General features: G+C 48.6%; 1 long non-coding RNA gene across 1 annotated transcript in view; it reads left to right on the forward strand.

Moving 5' to 3' along the window:
* Positions 1–25056, forward strand: part of LOC142929796 (uncharacterized) — a 176944-nt gene extending 151888 nt beyond the window's left edge. The window contains exon 3 of the long non-coding RNA XR_012945944.1: positions 24979–25056. This is a non-coding gene — a long non-coding RNA (uncharacterized LOC142929796). The remainder of the gene's footprint in view (positions 1–24978) is intronic.
* Positions 25057–25292: the final 236 nt, after the last annotated feature.

Raw genomic sequence — 25292 nt, forward strand, 5'->3', positions numbered from 1 at the left:
GTGGTAGACAGGTGCTAGACAGGTACTAGAGAGATACTAGACAGGTGGTATACAGGTACTAGACAGGTAGTAGACAGTTGCTAGACAGATACTAGACACGTGGTAGACAGGTAATAGACAGTTACTGGACAGGTGGTAGACAGGTGGTAGACAGGTGGTAGACAGGTACTAGAAAGGTACTGGACAGGTACTAGACAGGTACTAGACACGCGGTAAACAGGAACTAAACAGGTACTAGACAGGTGGTAGACAAGTACCTGACAGGTACTATACAGGTGGTAGACAGGTACTAGACAGGTACTAGACAGGTACTAGATAGGTGGTAGACAGGTACTGGACAGGTACTAGACAGGTGGTAGACAGGTACAAGATAGGTACTAGACAGGTGCTGGACAGGTGGTAGACAGGTACTAGACAGCTACTAGACATGTGCTAGACAGGTTGTAGAGTAGACAGGTAATAGATAAGTACTAGACAGGTGGTAGACAGGTACTAGACAGGTGGTAGACAGGTGGTTGACAGGTACTAGACAGTTAGTGGACAGGTGGTAGACAGGTACTAGACAGGTACTAGACAGGTGTAGACAGATACTAGACAGGTACTAGACAGGTGGTAGACAGGTACTAGACAGGTGGTAGACAGGTTCTAGACAGGTGCTAGACTGGTGGTAGACAGGTATTAGACAGGTGGTAGACAGGTGGTAAACAGGTACTAGATAGGTGGTAAACAGGTACTATACAGGTGGTAAACAGGTACTAGACAGGTGCTAGACAGGTGCTAGACAGGTACTAGACAGGTGGTAGACACGTACTGGACAGGTACTAGACAGGTACTAGACAGGTGGTAGACAAGAACTAGACAGGTACTGACAGGTGGTAGACAGGTACTAGACAGGTACTAGACAGGTGGTAGACAGGTACTAGACAGGTGGCCGACAGGTGGTAGACAGGTACTTGACAGGTGGTAGACAGGTACTAGTCAGGTACTAGACAGGTGGTAGACAGGTACTAGACAGGTACTAGACAGGTCGTAGACAGGTACTAGACAGTTACTAGACAGGTGGTAGACATGTGCTAGACAGGTGGTAGACTAGACAGGTGGTAGTCAGGTACTAGACATTTGCTAGACAGGTACTAGACAGGTACTAGACAGGTACTAGACAGGTGGTAGACAGGTACTAGACAGGTACTAGACAGGTGGTAGACAGGAGCTAGACAGCTACTAGACAGGTGGTAGACAGGTGCTAGATCGGTACTAGACATGTGCTAGACAGGTGGTAGACAGGTACTAGACAGGTGGTAGACAGGTGGTAGACAGGTACTAGACAGGTGGTCGAAAGGTGGTATACAGGTAATAGACAGGTGGTATACAGGTGGTTGACAGGTACTAGACAGTTACTGGACAGGTGGTAGACAGGTACTAGACAGGTACTAGACAGGTGTAGACAGATACTAGACAGGTGGTAGACAGGTACGAGATAGGTGGTAGACAGGTTCTAGACAGGTGCTAGACGGGTGGTAGACAGGTATTAGACAGGTGGTAGACAGGTGGTAGACAGGTACTAGATAGGTGGTAAACAGGTACTAGACAGGTGGTAAACAGGTGCTAGACAGGTGCTAGACAGGTGCTAGACAGGTACTAGACAGGTGGTAGACACGTACTGGACAGGTACTAGACAGGTACTAGACAGGTGGTAGACAAGTACTAGACAGGTACTGGACAGGTGGTAGACAGGTACTAGACAGGTACTAGACAGGTGGTAGACAGGTACTGGACAGGTGGTAGACAAGTACTAGACAGGTACTGGACAGGTGGTAGACAAGTACTAGACAGGTACTGGACAGGTGGTAGACAGGTACTAGACAGGTACTTGACAGGTGGAAGACAGGTACTAGACAGGTACTAGACAGGTGGTAGAGAGGTACTAGACAGGTACTAGACAGGTGGTAGACAGGTGCTATACAGGTGTTAGACAGGTGGTAGACAGGTACTAGACAGGTGCTAGACAGGTGGTAGACAGGTACTAGACAGGTACTGGACAGGTACTAGATAGGTCGTAGACAGGTACTAGACAGGTACTAGACAGGTGGTAGACAGGTGCTATGCAGGTACTAGGCAGGTGGTAGACAGGTACTAGACAGGTGGTAGACAGGTACTAGACATGTACTAGACACGTGGTAGACAGGTGGTAGACAGGTACTAGACAGGTACTAGACAGGTGGTAGACAGGTAGTAGACAGGTACTAGACAGGTGGTAGACAGGTACTAGACAGGTGGTAGACAGCTGGTAGACAGGTACTGGACAGGTGGTAGACAGATGGTAGACAGGTACTAGACAGGTGCTAGACAGGTATGAAACAGGTACTAGACAGGTGCTAGACAGGTGGTAGACAGATACTAGACAGGTGGTAGACAGGTACTAGACAGGTACTAGACATATGCTAGACAGGTACTAGACAGGTGCTAGACAGGTGGTAGACAGGTGCTAGACAGGTACTAGACAGTTACTAGACATATGCTAGACAGGTATTAGACAGGTGCTAGACAGGTGGTAGACAGGTACTAGACAGGTGGTAGACAGTTACTAGACAGGTGCTTGAAAGGTACTAGACGGGTGCTAGACAAGTGGTAGACAGGTACTAGACAGGTGGTAGACAGGTACTAGACAGGTACTAGACAGGTGATAGACAGGTGCTGGACCGCTACTAGACAGGTGGTATACAGGTGGTAGACAGGTACTAGACAGGTGGTAGACAGGTGGTAGACAAGTAGTAGACAGATGCTAGACAGGTGGCAGACAGGCACTAGACAGGTACTAGACAGGTGGTAGACAGGTGGTAGACAGGTGCTAGGCAGGTGGTAGACAAGTACTAGACAGGTGGTAGACAGGTACTAGACAGGTCCTGGACAGGTGGTAGACAGGTACTAGACAGGTACTAGACAGGTGCTAGACAGGTTGTAGACTGGACAGGTAATAGACAGGTACTAGACAGGTGGTAGACAGGTACTAGACAGGTACTAGACAGGTAGTAGACTGGTGCTAGACAGCTACTAGAGAGGTGGTAGACAGGTGCTAGATAGTTACTAAACAGGTGCTAGACAGGTGGTAGACAGGTACTAGAAAGGTGGTAGACAGGTGGTAGACAGGTACTAGACAGGTGGTCGACAGGTGGTAGACAGGTACTAGACAGGTACTAGACAGGTCGTATACAGATACTAGACAGGTGGTAGACAGGTGCTAGACAGGTACTATACAGGTGGTAGACAGGTACTAGACAGGTTCTAGACAGGTGGTAGACAGGTACTAGACAGGTTCTAGACAGGTGGTAGACAGGTACGAGACAGGTACTGGACAGGTGGTAGACAGGTACTAGACAGGTACTATACAGGTGGTAGACAAGTACTAGACAGGTTGCGGACAGTTGGTAGGCAGGTGGTAGACAGGTGCTAGACGGGTGGTAGACAGGTACTAGACAGGTTCTAGACAGGTGGTAGACAGGTACTAGACAGGTACTGGACAGGTGGTAGACAGGTACTAGACATGTACTAGACAGGTGGTAGACAAGTACCAGACAGGTTGCGGACAGGTGGTAGGCAGGTGGTAGACAGGTGCTAGACGAGTGGTAGACAGGTATTAGACAGGTGGTAGACAGGTACTAGACAGGTTCTAGACAGGTGGTAGACAGGTACTAGACAGGTACTGGACAGGTGGTAGACAGGTACTAGACAGGTACTAGACCGGTGGTAGACAAGTACTAGACAGGTTGCGGACATGTGGTAGATGGGTTCTTGACAGTTGGTAGACAGGTACTAGACAGGTACTAGACAGATGGTAGACAGGTACTAGACAGGTACTAGACAGGTGGTAGACAGGTGCTATACAGGTGCTAGACAGGTGGTAGACAGGTACTAGACAGGTGCTAAACAGGTACTAGACAGGTACTATACAGATGGTAGACAGGTGCTAGACAGCTGGTAGACAGGTACTAAACAGGTGGTATAGAGGTGGTAGACAAGTAGTAGACAGATACTAGACAGGTGGCAGACAGGTACTAGACAGGTACTAGACAGGTGGTAGACAGATGGTAGACAGGTGCTAGGCAGGTGGTAGACAGGTACTAGACAGGTGGAAGACAGGTGCTAGACAGTTACTAGACAGGTGCTGGACAGGTGGTAGGCAGGTACTAGACAGCTACTAGACATGTGCTAGACAGGTTGTAGAGTAGACAGGTACTAGACAGGTGGTAGACAGGTACTAGACAGGTACTAGACAGGTGGTAGACAGGTGCTAAACAGCTACTAGACAGGTGGTAGACACGTGCTAGATAGGTACTAGAGATGTGCTAGACAGGTGGTAGACAGGTACTAGACAGGTGGTAGACAGGTGGTAGACAGGAACTAGACAGGTGGTCGGCAGGTGGTATACAGGTACTAGACAGGTGGTAGACAGGTACTAGACAGGTGGTAGACAGGTACTAGACAGGTACTAGACAGGTGGTAGACAGTTACTAGACAGGTGCTAGACAGGTACTAGACGGGTGCTAGACAAGTGGTAGACAGGTACTAGACAGGTGGTAGACAGGTGGTAGACAGGTACTAGACAGGTGGTAGACAGGTGGTAGACAAGTAGTAGACAGATACTAGACAGGTGGCAGACAGGCACTAGACAGGTACTAGACAGGTGGTAGACAGGTGGTAGACAGGTGCTAGGCAGGTGGTAGACAGGTACTAGACACGTGGTAGACAGGTGCTAGACAGGTACTAGACAGGTGCTGGACAGGTGGTAGACAGGTACTAGACAGGTACTAGACAGGTGCTAGACAGGTTGTAGACTGGACAGGTAATAGACAGGTACTAGACAGGTGGTAGACAGGTACTAGACAGGTACTAGACAGGTGGTAGACGGGTGCTAGACAGCAACTAGACAGGTGGTAGACAGGTGCTAGATAGGTACTAGACAGGTGCTAGACAGGTGGTAGACAGGTACTAGACAGGTGGTAGACAGGTGGTAGACAGGTACTAGACAGATGGTCGACAGGTACTAGACAGGTACTAGACAGGTACTAGACAGGTCGTATACAGATACTAGACAGGTGGTAGACAGGTGCTAGACAGGTACTAGACAGGTGGTAGACAGGTGCTAGACAGGTATTAGACAGGTGGTAGACAGGTGCTAGATAGGTACTAGACAGGTGCTAGACAGGTGGAAGACAGGTACTAGACCGGTGGTAGACAGGTGGTAGACAGGTACTAGACAGGTGGTCGACAGGTGGTAAACAGGTACTAGACAGGTGGTAGACAGGTAGTAGACAGGTACTAGACAGGTCGTATACAGATACTAGACAGGTGGTAGACAGGTACTAGACAGGTTCTAGACAGGTGGTAGCCAGGTACTAGACAGGTACTGGACAGGTGGTAGACAGGTACTAGACACGTACTAGACAGGTGGTAGACAAGTACTAGACAGGTTGCGGACAGGTGGTAGGCAGGTGGTAGACAGGTGCTAGAAGGGTGGTAGACAGGTACTAGACAGGTTCTAGACAGGTGGTAGACAGGTACTAGACAGGTGGTAGACAGGTACTAGACAGGTGGTAGACAGGTACTAGACAGGTACTAGACAGGTGGTAGACAGTTACTAGACAGGTGCTAGACATGTACTAGACGGGTGCTAGATAAGTGGTAGACGGGTACTAGACAGGTGGTAGACAGGTACTAGACAGGTACTAGACAGGTGATAGACAGGTGCTAGACAGCTACTAGACAGGTGGTAGACAGGTGGTAGACAGGTACTAGACAGGTGGTAGACAGGTGGTAGACAAGTAGTAGACAGATACTAGACAGGTGGCAGACAGGCACTAGACATGTACTAGACAGGTGGTAGACAGGTGGTAGACAGGTGCTAGGCAGGTGGTAGACAGGTACTAGACACGTGGTAGACAGGTGCTAGACAGGTACTAGACAGGTGCTGGACAGGTGGTAGACAGGTACTAGACAGGTACTAGACAGATGCTAGACAGGTTGTAGTCTGGACAGGTAATAGACAGGTACTAGACAGGTGGTAGACAGGTACTAGACAGGTACTAGACAGGTGGTAGACGGGTGCTAGACAGCTACTAAACAGGTGGTAGACAGGTGCTAGATAGGTACTAGACAGGTGCTAGACAGGTGGTAGACAGGTACTAGACAGGTGGTAGACAGGTGGTAGACAGGTACTAGACAGGTACTAGACAGGCACTAGACAGGTCGTATACAGATACTAGACAGGTGGTAGACAGGTACTAGACAGGTGGTAGACAGGTGCTAGACAGCTACTAGACAGGTGGTAGACAGGTGCTAGTTAGGTACTAGACAGGTGCTAGACAGGTGGAAGACAGGTTCTAGACAGGTGGTAGACAGGTGGTAGACAGGTACTAGACAGGTGGTCGACAGGTGGTAAACAGGTACTAGACAGGTGGTAGACAGGTACTAGACAGGTACTAGACAGGTCGTATACAGATACTAGACAGGTGGTAGACAGGTACTAGACAGGTTCTAGACAGGTGGTAGACAGGTACTAGACAGGTACTGGACAGGTGGTAGACAGGTACTAGACAGGTACTAGACAGGTGGTAGACAAGTACTAGACAGGTTGCGGACAGGTGGTAGGCAGGTGGTAAACAGGTGCTAGATGGGTGGTAGACAGGTACTAGACAGGTGGTAGACATGTACTAGACAGGTTCTAGACAGGTGGTAGACAGGAACTAGACAGGTACTGGACAGGTGGTAGACAGGTACTAGACAGGTACTTGACAGGTGGTAGACAAGTACTAGACAGGTTGCGGACAGGTGGTAGATGGGTACTTGACAGTTGGTAGACAGGTACTAGACAGGTACTAGACAGGTGGTAGACAGGTACAAGACAGGTACTAGACAGGTGGTAGACAGGTGCTATACAGGTGCTAGACAGGTGGTGGACAGGCACTAGACAGGTGCTAAACAGGTACTTGACTGGTACTAGACAGATGGTAGACAGGTGCTAGACAGCTGGTAGACAGGTACTAGACAGCTGGTAGACGGGTACTAGACAGGTACTAGACACGTGGTAGACAGGTCCCATACAGGTACTATACAGGTGGTAGACAGGTGGTAGACAGGTACTAGGCAGATACTAGACAGGTGGTAGACAGGTGGTAGAAAGGTACTAGACAGGTGCTAGACAGGCACTACAAAGGTACTAGACAGGTGGTAGACAGGTACTAGACAGGTGGTCGACAGGTGGTAAACAGGTACTAGACAGGTGGTAGACAGGTACTAGACAGGTACTAGACAGGTCGTATACAGATACTAGACAGGTGGTAGACAGGTACTAGACAGGTTCTAGACAGGTGGTAGACAGGTACTAGACAGGTACTGGACAGGTGGTAGACAAGTACTAGACAGGTTGCGGACAGGTGGTAGGCAGGTGGTAAACAGGTGCTAGCCGGGTGGTAGACAGGTACTAGACAGGTGGTAGACAAGTACTAGACAGGTTGCGGACAGGTGGTAGGCAGGTGGTAAACAGGTGCTAGACGGGTGGTAGACAGGTACTAGACAGGTGGTAGACAGGTACTAGACAGATTCTAGACAGGTGGTAGACAGGAACTAGACAGGTACTGGACAGGTGGTAGACAGGTACTAGACAGGTACTTGACAGGTGGTAGACAAGTACTAGACAGGTTTGCGGACAGGTGGTAGATGGGTACTTGACAGTTGGTAGACAGGTACTAGACAGGTACTAGACAGGTGGTAGACAGGTACAAGACAGGTACTAGACAGGTGGTAGACAGGTGCTATACAGGTGCTAGACAGGTGGTAGACAGGCACTAGACAGGTGCTAAACAGGTACTCGACTGGTACTAGACAGATGGTAGACAGGTGCTAGACAGCTGGTAGACAGGTACTAGACAGCTGGTAGACGGGTACTAGACAGGTACTAGACACGTGGTAGACAGGTCCTATACAGGTACTAGACAGGTGGTAGACAGGTGGTAGACAGGTACTAGGCAGATACTAGACAGGTGGTAGACAGGTGGTAGAAAGGTACTAGACAGGTACTAGACAGGTGCTAGACAGGTACTAGACAGGTGGTAGACAGGTGGTAGACAGGTACTAGACAGGTACGAGACAGGTGGTAGACAGGTACTAGACAGATGGTAGACAGTTTGTAGACAGGTGCTAGACAGGTGGTAGTCAGATACTAGACAGGAACTAGACAGGTAATAGACAAGTGGTAGACAGGTACTGGACAGGTGGTAGACAGGTACTAGACAGGTGCTAGACAGGTGGTAGACAGGTGGTAGACAGGTACCAGACAGGTACTAGACAGTTTGTAGACAGGTGGTGGACAAGTACTAGACAAGAACTAGACAGGTACTAGACAGGTGCTCGACAGGTACTAGACACTTGCTAGACAGGTACTAGACAGGTACGAGACAGGTGATAGACAGGTAATAGACAGGTACTGGACAGGTGGTAGACTGTTACGAGACAGGCACTAGACAGTTGGTAGACAGGTACTAGACAGGTACTAAACAGGTGGTTGACAGGTACTAGACAGTTAATGGACAGGTGGTATACAGGTACTAGACATGTACTAGACAGGTGTAGACAGATACTAGACAGGTACTAGACAGGTGGTAGACAGGTACTAGACAGGTTGTAGACAGGTTCTAAACAGGTGCTAGACGGGTGGTAGACAGGTACTAGACAGGTGGTAGACAGGTGGTAGACAGGTACTAGACAGGTGGTAAACAGGTACTAGACAGGTGGTAAACAGGTACTAGACAGGTGGTAGACAGGTGCTAGACAGGTGCTAGACAGGTGGTAGACAGGTGGTGGACAGGTACTAGACAAGAACTAGACAGGTACTAGACAGGTGCTAGACAGGTACTAGACAGGTGGTAGACAGGTACTAGACAGTTACTAGACACGTGGTTGACAGGTTCTAGACAGTTCCTGGACAGGTGGTAGACAGGTACTAGACAGGTACTAAACAGGTGTAGACAGGTGTAGACAGATACTAGACAGGTAATAGACAGGTGATAGACAGGTACTAGACAGGTGGTAGACAGGTACTAGACAGGTTCTAGACAGGTGGCAGACAGGTACTAGACAGTTACTAGACACGTGGTTGACAGGTTATAGACAGTTCCTGGACAGGTGGTAGACAGGTACTAGACAGGTACCAGACAGGTGTAGACAGGTGTAGACAGATACTAGACAGGTAATAGACAGGTGGTAAACAGGTACTAGACAGGTGGTAGACAGGTACTAGACAGGTTCTAGACAGGTGGTATACAGGTACTAGACAGTTACTGGACAGGTGGTAGACAGGTACTAGACAGGTACTAGACAGGTGGTAGACAAGTACTAGACGGGTACTAGACAGGTGGTAGACAGGTACTAGACAGGTTTTAGACAGGTACTAGACAGGAACTGGACAGGTGCTAGACAGGTACTAGACAGGTGGTAAACAGGTACTAGACAGGTACGAGACAGGTGGTAGACAGGTACTAGACAGATGGTTGACAGTTGGTAGACAGGTGCTAGACAGGTGGTAGTCAGGTACTAGACAGGTACTAGACAGGTACTAGACAAGTGGTAGACAGGTACTGGACAGGTGGTAGACAGGTACTAGACAGGTGATAGACAGGTACTAGACAGGTACTAGACAGGTATAGACAGATACTAGACAGGTACTAGGCAGGTGGTAGACAGGTACTAGACAGGTCGTAGACAGGTTCTAAACAGGTGCTAGACGGGTGGTAGACAGGTACTAGACAGGTGGTAGACAGGTGGTAGACAGGCACTAGACAGGTGGTAAACAGGTACTAGACAGGTGGTAAACAGGTACTAGACAGGTGGTAGACAGGTGCTAGACAGGTCCAAGGCAGGTACTAGACAGGTGGTAGACACGTACTGGACAGGTACTAGACAGGTACTAGACAGGTGGTAGAAAGGTACTAGACAGGTACTAGACAGTTGGTAGAAAGGTACTAAACAGGTACTAGACAGGTGGTAGACAGGTGGTGGACAGATACTAGACAAGAACTAGACAGGTACTAGACAGGTTCTAGACAGTTCCTGGACAGGTGGTAGACAGGTACTAGACTGGTACTAGACAGGTATAGACAGGTGTGGACAGATACTAGACAGGTAATAGACAGGTGATGGACAGGTACTAGACAGGTGGGTGACAGGTACTAGACAGGTTCTAGACAGGTGGTAGACAGGTACTAGACAGGAACTGGATAAGTGGTAGACAGGTAGTAGACAGGTACTAGACTGGTTGTAGACAGGTACTAGACAGGTGGTAGACAGGTACTAGACAGGTACTAGACAGGTCGTATACAGATACTAGACAGGTGGTAGACAGGTACTAGACAGGTTCTAGACAGGTGGTAGACAGGTACTAGACAGGTACTGGACAGGTGGTAGACAAGTACTAGACAGGTTGCGGACAGGTGGTAGGCAGGTGGTAAACAGGTGCTAGCCGGGTGGTAGACAGGTACTAGACAGGTGGTAGACAAGTACTAGACAGGTTGCGGACAGGTGGTAGGCAGGTGGTAAACAGGTGCTAGACGGGTGGTAGACAGGTACTAGACAGGTGGTAGACAGGTACTAGACAGATTCTAGACAGGTGGTAGACAGGAACTAGACAGGTACTGGACAGGTGGTAGACAGGTACTAGACAGGTACTTGACAGGTGGTAGACAAGTACTAGACAGGTTTGCGGACAGGTGGTAGATGGGTACTTGACAGTTGGTAGACAGGTACTAGACAGGTACTAGACAGGTGGTAGACAGGTACAAGACAGGTACTAGACAGGTGGTAGACAGGTGCTATACAGGTGCTAGACAGGTGGTAGACAGGCACTAGACAGGTGCTAAACAGGTACTCGACTGGTACTAGACAGATGGTAGACAGGTGCTAGACAGCTGGTAGACAGGTACTAGACAGCTGGTAGACGGGTACTAGACAGGTACTAGACACGTGGTAGACAGGTCCTATACAGGTACTAGACAGGTGGTAGACAGGTGGTAGACAGGTACTAGGCAGATACTAGACAGGTGGTAGACAGGTGGTAGAAAGGTACTAGACAGGTACTAGACAGGTGCTAGACAGGTACTAGACAGGTGGTAGACAGGTGGTAGACAGGTACTAGACAGGTACGAGACAGGTGGTAGACAGGTACTAGACAGATGGTAGACAGTTTGTAGACAGGTGCTAGACAGGTGGTAGTCAGATACTAGACAGGAACTAGACAGGTAATAGACAAGTGGTAGACAGGTACTGGACAGGTGGTAGACAGGTACTAGACAGGTGCTAGACAGGTGGTAGACAGGTGGTAGACAGGTACCAGACAGGTACTAGACAGTTTGTAGACAGGTGGTGGACAAGTACTAGACAAGAACTAGACAGGTACTAGACAGGTGCTCGACAGGTACTAGACACTTGCTAGACAGGTACTAGACAGGTACGAGACAGGTGATAGACAGGTAATAGACAGGTACTGGACAGGTGGTAGACTGTTACGAGACAGGCACTAGACAGTTGGTAGACAGGTACTAGACAGGTACTAAACAGGTGGTTGACAGGTACTAGACAGTTAATGGACAGGTGGTATACAGGTACTAGACATGTACTAGACAGGTGTAGACAGATACTAGACAGGTACTAGACAGGTGGTAGACAGGTACTAGACAGGTTGTAGACAGGTTCTAAACAGGTGCTAGACGGGTGGTAGACAGGTACTAGACAGGTGGTAGACAGGTGGTAGACAGGTACTAGACAGGTGGTAAACAGGTACTAGACAGGTGGTAAACAGGTACTAGACAGGTGGTAGACAGGTGCTAGACAGGTGCTAGACAGGTGGTAGACAGGTGGTGGACAGGTACTAGACAAGAACTAGACAGGTACTAGACAGGTGCTAGACAGGTACTAGACAGGTGGTAGACAGGTACTAGACAGTTACTAGACACGTGGTTGACAGGTTCTAGACAGTTCCTGGACAGGTGGTAGACAGGTACTAGACAGGTACTAAACAGGTGTAGACAGGTGTAGACAGATACTAGACAGGTAATAGACAGGTGATAGACAGGTACTAGACAGGTGGTAGACAGGTACTAGACAGGTTCTAGACAGGTGGCAGACAGGTACTAGACAGTTACTAGACACGTGGTTGACAGGTTATAGACAGTTCCTGGACAGGTGGTAGACAGGTACTAGACAGGTACCAGACAGGTGTAGACAGGTGTAGACAGATACTAGACAGGTAATAGACAGGTGGTAAACAGGTACTAGACAGGTGGTAGACAGGTACTAGACAGGTTCTAGACAGGTGGTATACAGGTACTAGACAGTTACTGGACAGGTGGTAGACAGGTACTAGACAGGTACTAGACAGGTGGTAGACAAGTACTAGACGGGTACTAGACAGGTGGTAGACAGGTACTAGACAGGTTTTAGACAGGTACTAGACAGGAACTGGACAGGTGCTAGACAGGTACTAGACAGGTGGTAAACAGGTACTAGACAGGTACGAGACAGGTGGTAGACAGGTACTAGACAGATGGTTGACAGTTGGTAGACAGGTGCTAGACAGGTGGTAGTCAGGTACTAGACAGGTACTAGACAGGTACTAGACAAGTGGTAGACAGGTACTGGACAGGTGGTAGACAGGTACTAGACAGGTGATAGACAGGTACTAGACAGGTACTAGACAGGTATAGACAGATACTAGACAGGTACTAGGCAGGTGGTAGACAGGTACTAGACAGGTCGTAGACAGGTTCTAAACAGGTGCTAGACGGGTGGTAGACAGGTACTAGACAGGTGGTAGACAGGTGGTAGACAGGCACTAGACAGGTGGTAAACAGGTACTAGACAGGTGGTAAACAGGTACTAGACAGGTGGTAGACAGGTGCTAGACAGGTCCAAGGCAGGTACTAGACAGGTGGTAGACACGTACTGGACAGGTACTAGACAGGTACTAGACAGGTGGTAGAAAGGTACTAGACAGGTACTAGACAGTTGGTAGAAAGGTACTAAACAGGTACTAGACAGGTGGTAGACAGGTGGTGGACAGATACTAGACAAGAACTAGACAGGTACTAGACAGGTTCTAGACAGTTCCTGGACAGGTGGTAGACAGGTACTAGACTGGTACTAGACAGGTATAGACAGGTGTGGACAGATACTAGACAGGTAATAGACAGGTGATGGACAGGTACTAGACAGGTGGGTGACAGGTACTAGACAGGTTCTAGACAGGTGGTAGACAGGTACTAGACAGGAACTGGATAAGTGGTAGACAGGTAGTAGACAGGTACTAGACTGGTTGTAGACAGGTACTAGACAGGTGGTAGACAGGTACTAGACAGTTACTAGACACGTGGGTGACAGGTTCTCGACAGTTCCTGGACATGTGGTAGACAGGTACTAGACAGGTGGTAGACAGGTACTAGACAGGTGTAGACAGGTTCTAAACAGGTGCTAGACGGGTGGTAGACAGGTACTAGACAGGTGGTAGACAGGTGGTAGACAGGTACTAGACAGGTGGTAAACAGGTACTAGACAGGTGGTAAACAGGTACTAGACAGGTGCTAGACAGGTGCTAGACAGGTACTAGACAGGTGGTAGACACGTACTGGACAGGTACTAGACAGGTACTAGACAGGTGGTAGACAGGTGGTAGACAGGTACTAGACAGGTACTAGACAGGTGGTAGAAAGGTACTAGACAGGTACTAGACAGGTGGTAGACAGGTACTAGACAGTTACTAGACACGTGGTTGACAGGTTCTAGACAGTTCCTGGACAGGTGGTAGACAGGTACTGGACTGGTGGCAGACAGGTACTAGACAGGTGGTAAACAGGTACTAGACAGATTTTAGACAGGTAATAGACAGGTGGTAGACAGGTACTAGACAGGTGGAAAACTGATGCTAGAAAGGTGGTGGTCAGGTATTAGACAGGTACTAGACAAGTGGTAGACAGGTACTGGACAGGTAGTAGAAAGGTACTAGACAGGTGCTAGACAGGTGGTAGACAGGTGGTAGACAGGTACTAGACAGGTGGTAGACAGGTACTAGACAGGTGGTATACAGGTGGTGGAAAGGTACTAGACAAGAACTAGACAGGTGCTAGACAGGTACTAGACAGGTATTAGACAGGTGGTAGACAGGTAGTAGACAGGTACTAGACTGGTGGCAGATAGGTACTAGACAGGTAGTAGACAGGTACTAGACAGGTTTTAGACAGGTAATAGACAGGTGGTAGACAGGTACTAGACAGGTGGTAGACTGGTGCTAGAAAGGTGGTAGTCAGGTACTAGACAGGTACTAGACAAGTGGTAGACAGGTACTGGACAGGTGGTAGACAGGTACTAGACAGGTGCTAGACAGGTGGTAGACAGGTGGTAGACAGTTACTAGACAGGTGGTAGACAGGTACTAGACAGGTGGTAGACAGGTGGTAGACAGGTACTAGACAAGAATTAGACAGGTGCTAGAGAGGTACTAGACAGGTACTAGGCAGGTGGTAGACACGTAATAGGTGGTAGACAGGAAATAGACACGTACTGGACAGGTGGTAGACAGGTACTTGACAGGTGGTAGACAGGTGTTACACAGGTAGTAGACAGGTACTAGACGGTTGGTAGAAAGGTGCTAGACAGGTGGTAAACAGGTACTAGACAGGTGCTAAACAGGTACTAGACAGGTGGTAGACAGGTGCTAGACAGGTGGTAGACATGTAATAGACAGGTGCCAACAGATACTAGACAGGTACTAGACAGGTGGTAGACAGGTGCTAGACAGGTGCTAGAAGGATACCAGACAGGTTTTAAACAGGTACTAGACAGGTACTAGACAGGTGGTAGACAGGTGCTAGGCAGGTGGTAAACAGGTACCAGACAGGTACTAGACACGTGGTAGACAGGTACTAGACATGTGGTTGACAGGTACAAGACATGTACTATACAGGTACTAGACAGGTGGTAGACAGGTACTAGACAGGTACTAGACACGTGGTAGACAGGTACTAGACATGTGGTTGACAGGTACTGGACAGGTGGTAGACAGGTACTAGACAGGTGGTAGACAGGTACTAGACAGGTACTAGACAGGTGGATGAGAGGTGCTAGACAGGTGGTGGACAGGTTCGAAACAGGTACTAGGCAGGTACTAGACAGGTGGTAGACAGGTACTAGACAGGTGGTAGACAGGTACTAGACAGGTACTAGACAGGTAGTAGACAGGTACTGGACAGGTGGTAGACAGGTACTAGATAGGTGCTAGACAGGTGGTAGAGAGGTGATAGACAGGTACTAGACAGGTACTAGACAGGTGGTAGAAAGGTACTAGACAGGTACTAGACAGGTGGTAGACAGGTGGTGGACAGGTACTAGACAAGAACTAGACAGGTACTAGACAGGTGCTAGACAGGTACTAAACAGCTGGTAGACAGGTACTAGACAGTTACTGGACACGTGATTGACATGTTCTAGACAGTTCCTGGACAGGTGGTAGACAGGTATTAGACGGGTACTAGACAGGTGTAGACAGGTGTAGACAGATACTAGACAGGTAATAGACAGGTGATAAACAGGTACTAGACAGGTGGTAGACAGGTACTAGACAGGTTCTAGACAGGTGGAAGACAGCTACTAGACTGGTGGTAGACAGGTACTAGACACGTGGTAGACAGGTACTAGACAGTTACTAGACACGTGGTTGACAGGTTCTAGACAGTTCCTGGACAGGTGGTAGACAGGTACTAGACAGGTACTAGACAGGTGTAGACAGGTGTAGACAGATACTAGACAAGTAATAGACAGATGGTAGACAGGTACTAGACAGGTGGTAGACAGGTACTAGACAGGTTCTAGACAGGTGGTAGACACGTACTAGACAGGTACTGGACAGGTGCTAGATAGGTACTAGACAGGTACTGGACAGGTGGTAGACAAGTGGTAGACAGGTGCTAGACGGGTGGTAGACAGGTACTAGACAGGTGGTAGACAGGTACTAGACAGGTTCTAGACAGGTGGTAGACAGGTACTAGACAGGTACTGGACAGGTGGTAGACAGGTTCTAGACAGGTACTAGACAGGTGGTAGACAAGTACTAGACAGGTTGCGGACAGGTGGTAGACGGGTACTTGACAGTTGGTAGACAGGTACTAGACAGGTACTAGACAGGTGGTAGACAGGTACTAGACAGGTACTAGACAGGTGGTAGACAGGTGCTATACAGGTGCTAGACATGTGGTAGATAGGTACTAGACAGGTGCTAAACAGGTACTAGACAGGTACTAGACAGATGGTAGACAGGTGGTAGACAGCTGGTAGACAGGTACTAGACAGGTGGTAGACGGGTACTAGACAGGTACTAGACAGGTACTAGACACGTGGTAGACAGGTGCTATACAGGTACTAGACAGGTGGTAGACAGGTGGTAGACAGGTACTAGGCAGATACTAGCCAGGTGGTAGACAGGTGGTATAAAGGTACTAGACAGGTGCTAGACAGGTACTAGACAGGTACTAGAACGGTGGTAGACAGGTACTAGACTGGTTTTAGACAGTTACTAGACAGGAACTAGACAGGTGCTAGACAGGTACTAGACAGTTGGTAGACAGGTACTAGACCGGTACGAGACAGGTACTAGACAGGTGGTAGACAGGTACTAGACCGATGGTAGACAGTTGGTAGACAGTTGCTAGACAGGTGGTAGTTAGGTACTAGACAGGTACTAGACAGGTACTAGACAAGTGGTAGACAGGTACTGGACAGGTGGTAGACAGGTACTAGACAGGTGCTAGACAGGTGGTAGACAGGTGGTAGACACGTACCAGACAGGTACTAGACAGTTTGACAGGTGGTGGACAAGAACTAGACAAGAACTAGACAGGTGCTAGACAGGTGCTAGACAGGTACTAGACAGGTGATAGACAGGTAATAGACAGGTACTGGACAGGTGGTAGACTGGTACTAGACGGGCACTAGACAGGTGGTAGACAGGTCTAGACAGGTACTAGACAGGTGGTTGACAGGTACTAGACAGTTACTGGACAGGTGGTAGACAGGTACTAGACAGGTACTAGACAGGTGTAGACAGATACAAGACAGGTACTAAACAGGTGGTAGACAGGTACTCGACAGGTCGTAGACAGGTTCCCGACAGGTGCTAGACGGGTGGTAGACAGGTACTAGACAGGTGGTAGACAGGTGGTAGACAGGTACTAGACAGGTGGTAAACAGGTGCAAGACAGGTGGTAAACAGGTACTAGAAAGGTGGTAGACAGGTGCTAGACAGGTACTTGACAGGTGGTAGACACGTACTGGACAGGTACTAGACAGGTACTAGACAGGTGGTAGACAGGTGGTAGATAGGTACTAGACAGGTACTAGATAGGTGGTAGAAAGGTACTAGACAGGTACTAGACAGGTGGTAGACAGGTGGTGGACAGGTACTAGACAAGAACTAGACAGGTACTAGACAGGTGCTAGACAGGTACTAGACAGGTGGTAGATAGGTACTAGACAGTTACTAGACACGTGGTTGACAGGTTCTAGACAGTTCCTGGACAGGTGGTAGACAGGTACTAGACAGGTACTAGACAGGTGTAGACAGGTGTAGACAGGTGTATACAGATACTAGACAGGTAATCGACAGGTGATAGACAGGTACTAGACAGGTAGTAGACAGGTACTAGACAAGTTCTAGACAGGTGGTAGACAGGTACTAGACAGGAACTGGATAGGTGGTAGACAGGTAGTAGACAGGTAATAGACTGGTTGTAGACAGGTACTAGACAGGTGGTAGACAGGTACTAGACAGTTACTAGACACGTGGTTGACAGGTTCTAGACAGTTCCTGGACAGGTGGTAGACAGGTACTAGACAGGTACTAGACAGGTGTAGACAGGTGTAGACAGATACTAGACAGGTAATAGAGAGGTAGTAGACAGGTACTAGACAGGTGGTAGACAGGTACTAGACAGGTTCTAGACAGGTGGTAGACAGGTACTAGACAGGTACTGGACAGGTGGTAGACAGGTACTAGACAGGTACTAGACAGGTGGTAGACAAGTACTAGACAGGTTGCGGACAGGTGGTAGACGGGTACTTGACAGGTACTAGACAGGTGGTAGACAGGTGCTATACAGGTGCTAGACAGGTGGTAGACAGGTACTAGACAGGTGCTAAACAGGTACTAGACAGGTACTAGACAGATGGTAGACAGGTGCTAGACAGGTGGTAGACAGGTACTAGACAGGTGGTAGACGGGTACTAGACAGGTACTAGACACGTGGTAGACAGGTGCTATACAGGTACTAGACAAGTGGTAGACAGGTGGTAGACAGGTACTAGGCAGATACTAAACAGGTGGTAGACATGTGGTAGAAAGGTACTAGACAGGTGCTACACAGGTACTAGACAGGTACTAGACAGGTGGTAGACAGCTACTAGACAGGTTTTAGACAGGTACTAGACAGGAACTAGACAGGTGCTAGACAGGTACTAGACAGGTGGTAGACAGGTACTAGACAGGTACCGAGACAGGTGGTAGACAGGTACTAGACAGATGGTAGACAGTTGGTAGACAGGTGCTAGACAGGTGGTAGTCAGGTACTAGACAGGTACTAGACAGGTACTAGACAAGTGGTAGACAGGTACTGGACAGGTGGTAGACAGGTACTAGACAGGTGCTAGACAGGTGGTAGACAGGTGGTAGACAGGTACCAGACAGGTACTAGACAGTTTGTAGACAGGTGATGGACAAGTACTAGACAAGAACTAGACAGGTACTAGACAGGTGCTCGACAGGTACTAGACAGGTGCCAGACAGGTACTAGACAGGTACTAGACAGGTGATAGACAGGTAATAGACAGGTACTGGACAGGTGGTAGACCGTTACTAGACAGGCACTAGACAGGTGGTAGACAGGTACTAGACAGGTGGTTGACAGGTACTAGACAGTTACTGGACAGGTGGTAGACAGGTACTAGACAGGTACTAGACAGGTGTAGACAGATACTGGACAGGTACTAGACAGGTGGTAGACAAGTAATAGACAGGTTGCGGACAGGTGGTAGACGGGTACTTGACAGGTACTAGACAGGTGGTAGACAGGTGCTACACAGGTGCTAGACAGGTGGTAGACAGGTACTAGACAGGTGCTAAACAGGTACTAGACAGGTACTAGACAGATGATAGACAGGTGCTAGACAGGTGCTATACAGGTACTAGACAGGTGGTAGACAGGTGGTAGACAGGTACTAGGCAGATACTAGACAGGTGGTAGACAGGTGGTAGAAAGTTTCTACACAGGTGCTAGACAGGTACTAGACAGGTACTAGACAAGTTGTAGACAGGTACTAGACAGGTTTTAGACAGGTACTGGACAGGAACTAGACAGGTGCTAGACAGGTACTAGACAGGTGGTAGACAGGTACTAGACAGGTACGAGACAGGTGGTAGACAGGTACTAGACAGATGGTAGACAGTTGGTAGACAGGTGCTAGACAGGTGGTAGACGGGTACTAGACAGGTACTAGACACGTGCTAGACAGGTGCTATACAGGTACTAGACAGGTGGTAGACAGGTGGTAGACAGGTACTAGGCAGATACTAGACAGGTGGTAGACAGGTGGTAGAAAGTTTCTACACAGGTGCTAGACAGGTACAAGACAGGTACTAGACAGGTTGTAGACAGGTACTAGACAGGTTTTAGACAGGTACTGGACAGGAACTAGACAGGTGCTAGACAGGTACTAGACAGGTGGTAGACAGGTACTAGACAGGTACGAGACAGGTGGTAGACAGGTACTAGACAGATGGTAGACAGTTGGTAGACAGGTGCTAGACAGGTGGTAGTCAGGTACTAGACAGGTACTAGACAGGTACTAGACAAGTGTTAGACAGGTACTGGACAGGTGGTAGACAGGTACTAGACAGTTGCTAGACAGGTGGTAGACAGGTGGTAGACAGGTACCAGACAGGTTCTAGACAGTTTGTAGACAGGTGGTGAACAAGTACTAGACAAGAACTAGACAGGTACTAGACAGGTGCTCGACAGGTACTAGACAGGTGCTAGACAGGTACTAGACAGGTACTAGACAGGTGATAGACAGGTAATAGACAGGTACTGGACAGGTGGTTGACAGGTACTAGACAGTTACTGGACAGGTGGTAGACAGGTACTAGACAGGTACTAGACAGGTGTAGACAGATAATAGACAGTTACTAGACAGGTAGTAGACAGGTACTAGACAGGAACTAGACAGGTGGTTGACAGGTACTAGACAGTTACTGGACAGGTGGTAGACAGGTACTAGACAGGTACTAGACAGGTGTAGACAGATACTAGACAGGTACTAGACAGGTGGTAGACAGGTACTAGACAGGTGGTAGACAGGTTCTAGACAGGTGCTAGACGGGTGGTAGACAGGTATTAGACAGGTGGTAGCAGGTGGTAGACAGGTACTAGACAGGTGGTAAACAGGTACTAGATAGGTGGTAAACAGGTACTAGACAGGTGGTAAACAGGTACTAGACATGTGCTAGACAGGTGCTAGACAGGTACTAGACAGGTGGTAGACACGTTCTGGACAGGTACTAGACAGGTACTAGACAGGTGGTAGACAGGTACTAGACAGGTGGTAGACAGGTTCTAGACAGGTGCTAGACGGGTGGTAGACAGGTATTAGACAGGTGGTAGACAGGTGGTAGACAGGTACTAGGCAGGTGGTAAACAGGTACTAGATAGGTGGTAAACAGGTACTAGACAGGTGGTAAACAGGTACTAGACATGTGCTAGACAGGTGCTAGACAGGTACTAGACAGGTGGTAGACACGTACTGGACAGGTACTAGACAGGTACTAGACAGGTGGTAGACAAGTACTAGACAGGTACTGGACAGGTGGTAGACAGGTACTAGACAGGTACTAGACAGGTGGTAGACAGGTGCCATACAGGTGTTAGACTGGTGGTAGACAGGTACTAGACAGGTGCTAGACAGGTGGTAGACAGGAACTAGACAGATACTGGACAGGTACTAGAGCGGTCGTAGACAGGTACTAGACAGGTACTAGACAGGTGGTAGACAGGTGCTATACAGCTACTAGACAGGTGGTAGACAGGTACTAGACAGGTGGTAGACAGGTACTAGACAGGTACTAGACATATGCTGGACAGGTACTAGACAGGTGCTAGACAGGTGGTAGACAGGTGCTAGACAGGTACTAGACAGTTACTAGACATATGCTAGACAGGTACTAGACAGGTACTAGACAGGTACTAGACAGGTCGTAGACAGGTACTAGACTATTACTAGACAGGTGGTAGACAGGTACTAGACAGGTGCTAGACAGGTGGTAGACTCGACAGGTGGTAGTCAGGTACTAGACATTTGCTAGACAGGTACTAGACAGGTACTAGACAGTTGATAGACAGGTACTAGACAGGTGCTAGACAGGTGGTAGACAGGTACTAGACAGGTACTAGACAGGTTGTAGACAGTTGCTAGACAGCTACTAAACAGGTGGTAGACAGGTGCTAGATAGGTACTAGACATGTGCTAGACAGGTGGTAGACAGGTACTAGACAGGTGGTAGACAGGTGGTAGACAGGTACTAGACAGGTGGTCGACAGGTGGTATACAGGTACTAGACAGGTGGTAGACAGGTGGTTGACAGGTACTAGACAGTTACTGGACAGGTGGTAGACAGGTACTAGACAGGTGTAGACAGATACTAGACAGGTACTAGACAGGTGGTAGACAGGTACTATGCAGGTGGTAGACAGGTTCTAGACAGGTGCTAGACGGGTGGTAGACAGGTATTAGACAGGTGGTAGACAGGTGGTAAACAGGTACTAGACAGGTGGTAAACAGGTACTAGACAGGTGTTAGACAGGTGCTAGACAGGTACTAGACAGGTGGTAGACACGTACTGGACAGGTACTAGACAGGTACTAGACAGGAGGTAGACAAGTACTAGACAGGTACTGGACAGGTGGTAGACAGGTATTAGACACGTACTAGACAGGTGGTAGACAGGTACTAGACAGGTGGCCGACAGGTGGTAGACAGGTACTTGACAGGTGGTAGACAGGTACTAGACAGGTTCTAGACAGGTGGTAGAGAGGTACTAGACAGGTACTAGAAAGGTGGTAGACAGGTGCTATACAGGTGTTAGACAGGTGGTAGACAGGTACTAGACAGGTGCTAGACAGGTGTTAGACAGGTACTAGACAGGTACTGGACAGGTACTAGATAGGTCGTAGACAGGTACTAGACAGGTACTAGACAGGTGGTAGACAGGTGCTATACAGGTACTAGACAGGTAGTAGACAGGTACTAGACAGGTGGTAGACAGGTGCTATACAGGTACTAGACAGGTAGTAGACAGGTACTAGACAGGTGGTAGACAGGTGCTATACAGGTACTAGACAGGTAGTAGACAGGTACTAGACAGGTGGTAGACAGGTTCTAGACATGTACTAGACACGTGGTAGACAGGTGGTAGACAGGTACTAGACAGGTATTAGACAGGTGGTAGACAGGTACTAGACAGGTACTAGACAGGTGGTAGACAGGTACTAGACAGGTGGTAGACAGGTGGTAGACAGGTACTGGACAGGTGGTAGACAGATGGTAGACAGGTACTAGACAGGTGCTAGACAGGTATGAAACAGGTACTAGACAGGTGCTAGACAGGTGGTAGACAGGTATTAGACAGGTGGTAGACATGTACTAGACAGGTACTAGACATATGCTAGACAGGTACTAGACAGGTGCTAGACAGGTATTAGACAGGTACTAGACAGGTACTAGACAGGTGGTCGACAGGTGGTAGACAGGTACTAGACAGGTGGTAGACAGGTACTAAACAGGTACTAGACAGGTCGTATACAGATACTAGACAGGTGGTAGACAGGTTGTAGACTGGACAGGTAATAGACAGGTACTAGACAGGTGGTAGACAGGTACTAGACAGGTACTAGACAGGTGGTAGACAGGTGCTAGACAGCTACTAGACAGGTGGTAGACAGGTGCTATATAGGTACTAGACAGGTGCTAGACAGGTGGTAGACAGGTACTAGACAGGTGGTAGACAGGTGGTAGACAGGTACTAGACAGGTGGTCGACAGGTACTAGACAGGTACTAGACAGGTACTAGACAGGTCGTATACAGATACTAGACAGGTGGTAGACAGGTGCTAGACAGGTACTAGATAGATGGTAGACAGGTGCTAGACAGCTACTAGACAGTTGGTAGACAGGTGCTAGATAGGTACTAGACAGGTGCTAGACAGGTGGTAGACAGGTGCTAGACAGGTGGTAGACAGGTGGTAGACAGGTACTAGACAGGTGGTCGACAGATGGTAGACAGGTACTAGACAGGTGGTAGACATGTACTAGACAGGTACTAGACAGGTCGTATACAGATACTAGACAGGTGGTAGACAGGTACTAGACAGGTACTAGACAGGTGGTAGACAGGTACTAGACAGGTACTAGACAGGTGGTTGGATCGCATGGGCGAGTGAGAGGTGGCGCTATACTCTGGGAGGCCTTCGTCCAGCAGCAGATCGATCACGTTTGATCGATCTGCTGCTGGACGATGACGACGGAGTCTTGTCGACGTTTCGCACGCGCTCCCGATCTACGAACGTACGCTCCGGGCCTTTTTGGGGGCGAGAGCCGTGGGTGTTTGCGTCGTCCCCCGCCGCCCCCAATCTCCGCCTGGCGTCTCGCCCGCGGTGAGTCGCGATTCGACGCCTGCTCTGGCTACGTCACGTTGCGCTGGATTGGCGAGAGAGATGCGTTGGGGGGGGGGGGTGGACGCGCGGCGAAACAGCGCGCGTGGTCTGACGCTCGTCGTCAAAGTGGGTAGCGTGGGTTGTGTGTGTTGGGGGGTGTTGAGGATATTTTCTTCCATTAACTCGTGCGTCTGGCAAGCGCGCGTATTTTCCCGTTATGCCGCCGCTGTTCCCGGCGTAATGCATTGGATGAGGTCTCGAACACACGCGCGCTCGAATGAGCGAACGCGCAGCGGGCACGCGGCCGCCTGCCTGACTTAAACAGCTGTCGGCTCCTTCGTGCTATTGGACGAGTTGAAGTTTCCGTACGGGAATGGAGGTTGTTTACGTGTGTGTGTGTATACTGTCGCGCGAGAGACGAAGCGAGGTGAGGTTTAATCGATGGCCTACACGTGGATTCAAACGCAGGAAGTCACGGTGTCGGCTAATCGCTTTAACTCGAGTTTTTTTTTAATGTCCCCCGCTATCCCCCAAGTAAGGGATGCCATCAGTCTGGGTGGGACAGTGGGGAAATTGGCATCTGTGTTTGGGTGGCAGCAATGGATTTCAGTGCCGACATCCTGTAGCATTGTCTCGAACTTCATGACGGTGGACTTAACCACAAACTTAACCCCAAACCGCATCATTTAGGAACATTTTAAATAGCCATGGACCTTTGGTGACGTTATTAATAGCCGCTTTGGCCATAAGCACGGTCGGCCACGTACGGTGCGAAAGAAGTTCAACATACATACATTTCCAATACAGTAAATCATATGAAGAAGTATAGTTGCAGCTGAACATATGAGCGCACTCCTTGGGAGCAAGTTCAAGTGTGCTTACGTCGAAATGAGTGTGCTTATCTCAGAACGTGCCCTTCGTCTTCCACCCAATAGCGTAATGTAAGTCTGCGTTATAGCAGAGCTTTGTGTGCTTATATATAGATAAGTGATGAAACATCGGCAGGAATTTACGTACTTATGCAATTTGTACTGATGTCGTCAATGCATATTTATGTACAGTGTTTATGTTCGGTGGTTTGCTTGACTTTTCTATTCTTTACACTCCTATCTGGTTTTTTTTGGTGTTGTTTGTTGGTGTGACTCGATGACCTGCGCCGACTGGATAATCTGTGAAACAAAAATCTTCAGAGCTCATCGGATTCCTACCGGGTTTACTAAATATTTTGTATGATCATATTGTACAAAATATAATTAACACTCTTCACATTTTGATTTAAAAGCTTTCGTGACTGCAGGGATTCATATTCTTGGTTCTTTCGGTAAAGTCACGTAGAAGGGAAACAATACAATTATTGTTTTATATTTTTATTATTTTATTGTTTCCCTTCTACGTGACTTTACCGAAAGAACCAAGAACACTCTTCACATTTGTCAACACTGTGGCCTTAAAGGAACGACATATGTAATAAGTGACTTTTTAGGCAATGGCACCTCTTCATTGC

The sequence above is a fragment of the Petromyzon marinus genome, chromosome 35 (assembly GCF_048934315.1).
Source record: "Petromyzon marinus isolate PM22_M1 ecotype Great Lakes invasive population chromosome 35, UKy_Petmar_22M1.pri1.0, whole genome shotgun sequence".
NCBI lineage: Eukaryota > Metazoa > Chordata > Hyperoartia > Petromyzontiformes > Petromyzontidae > Petromyzon > Petromyzon marinus.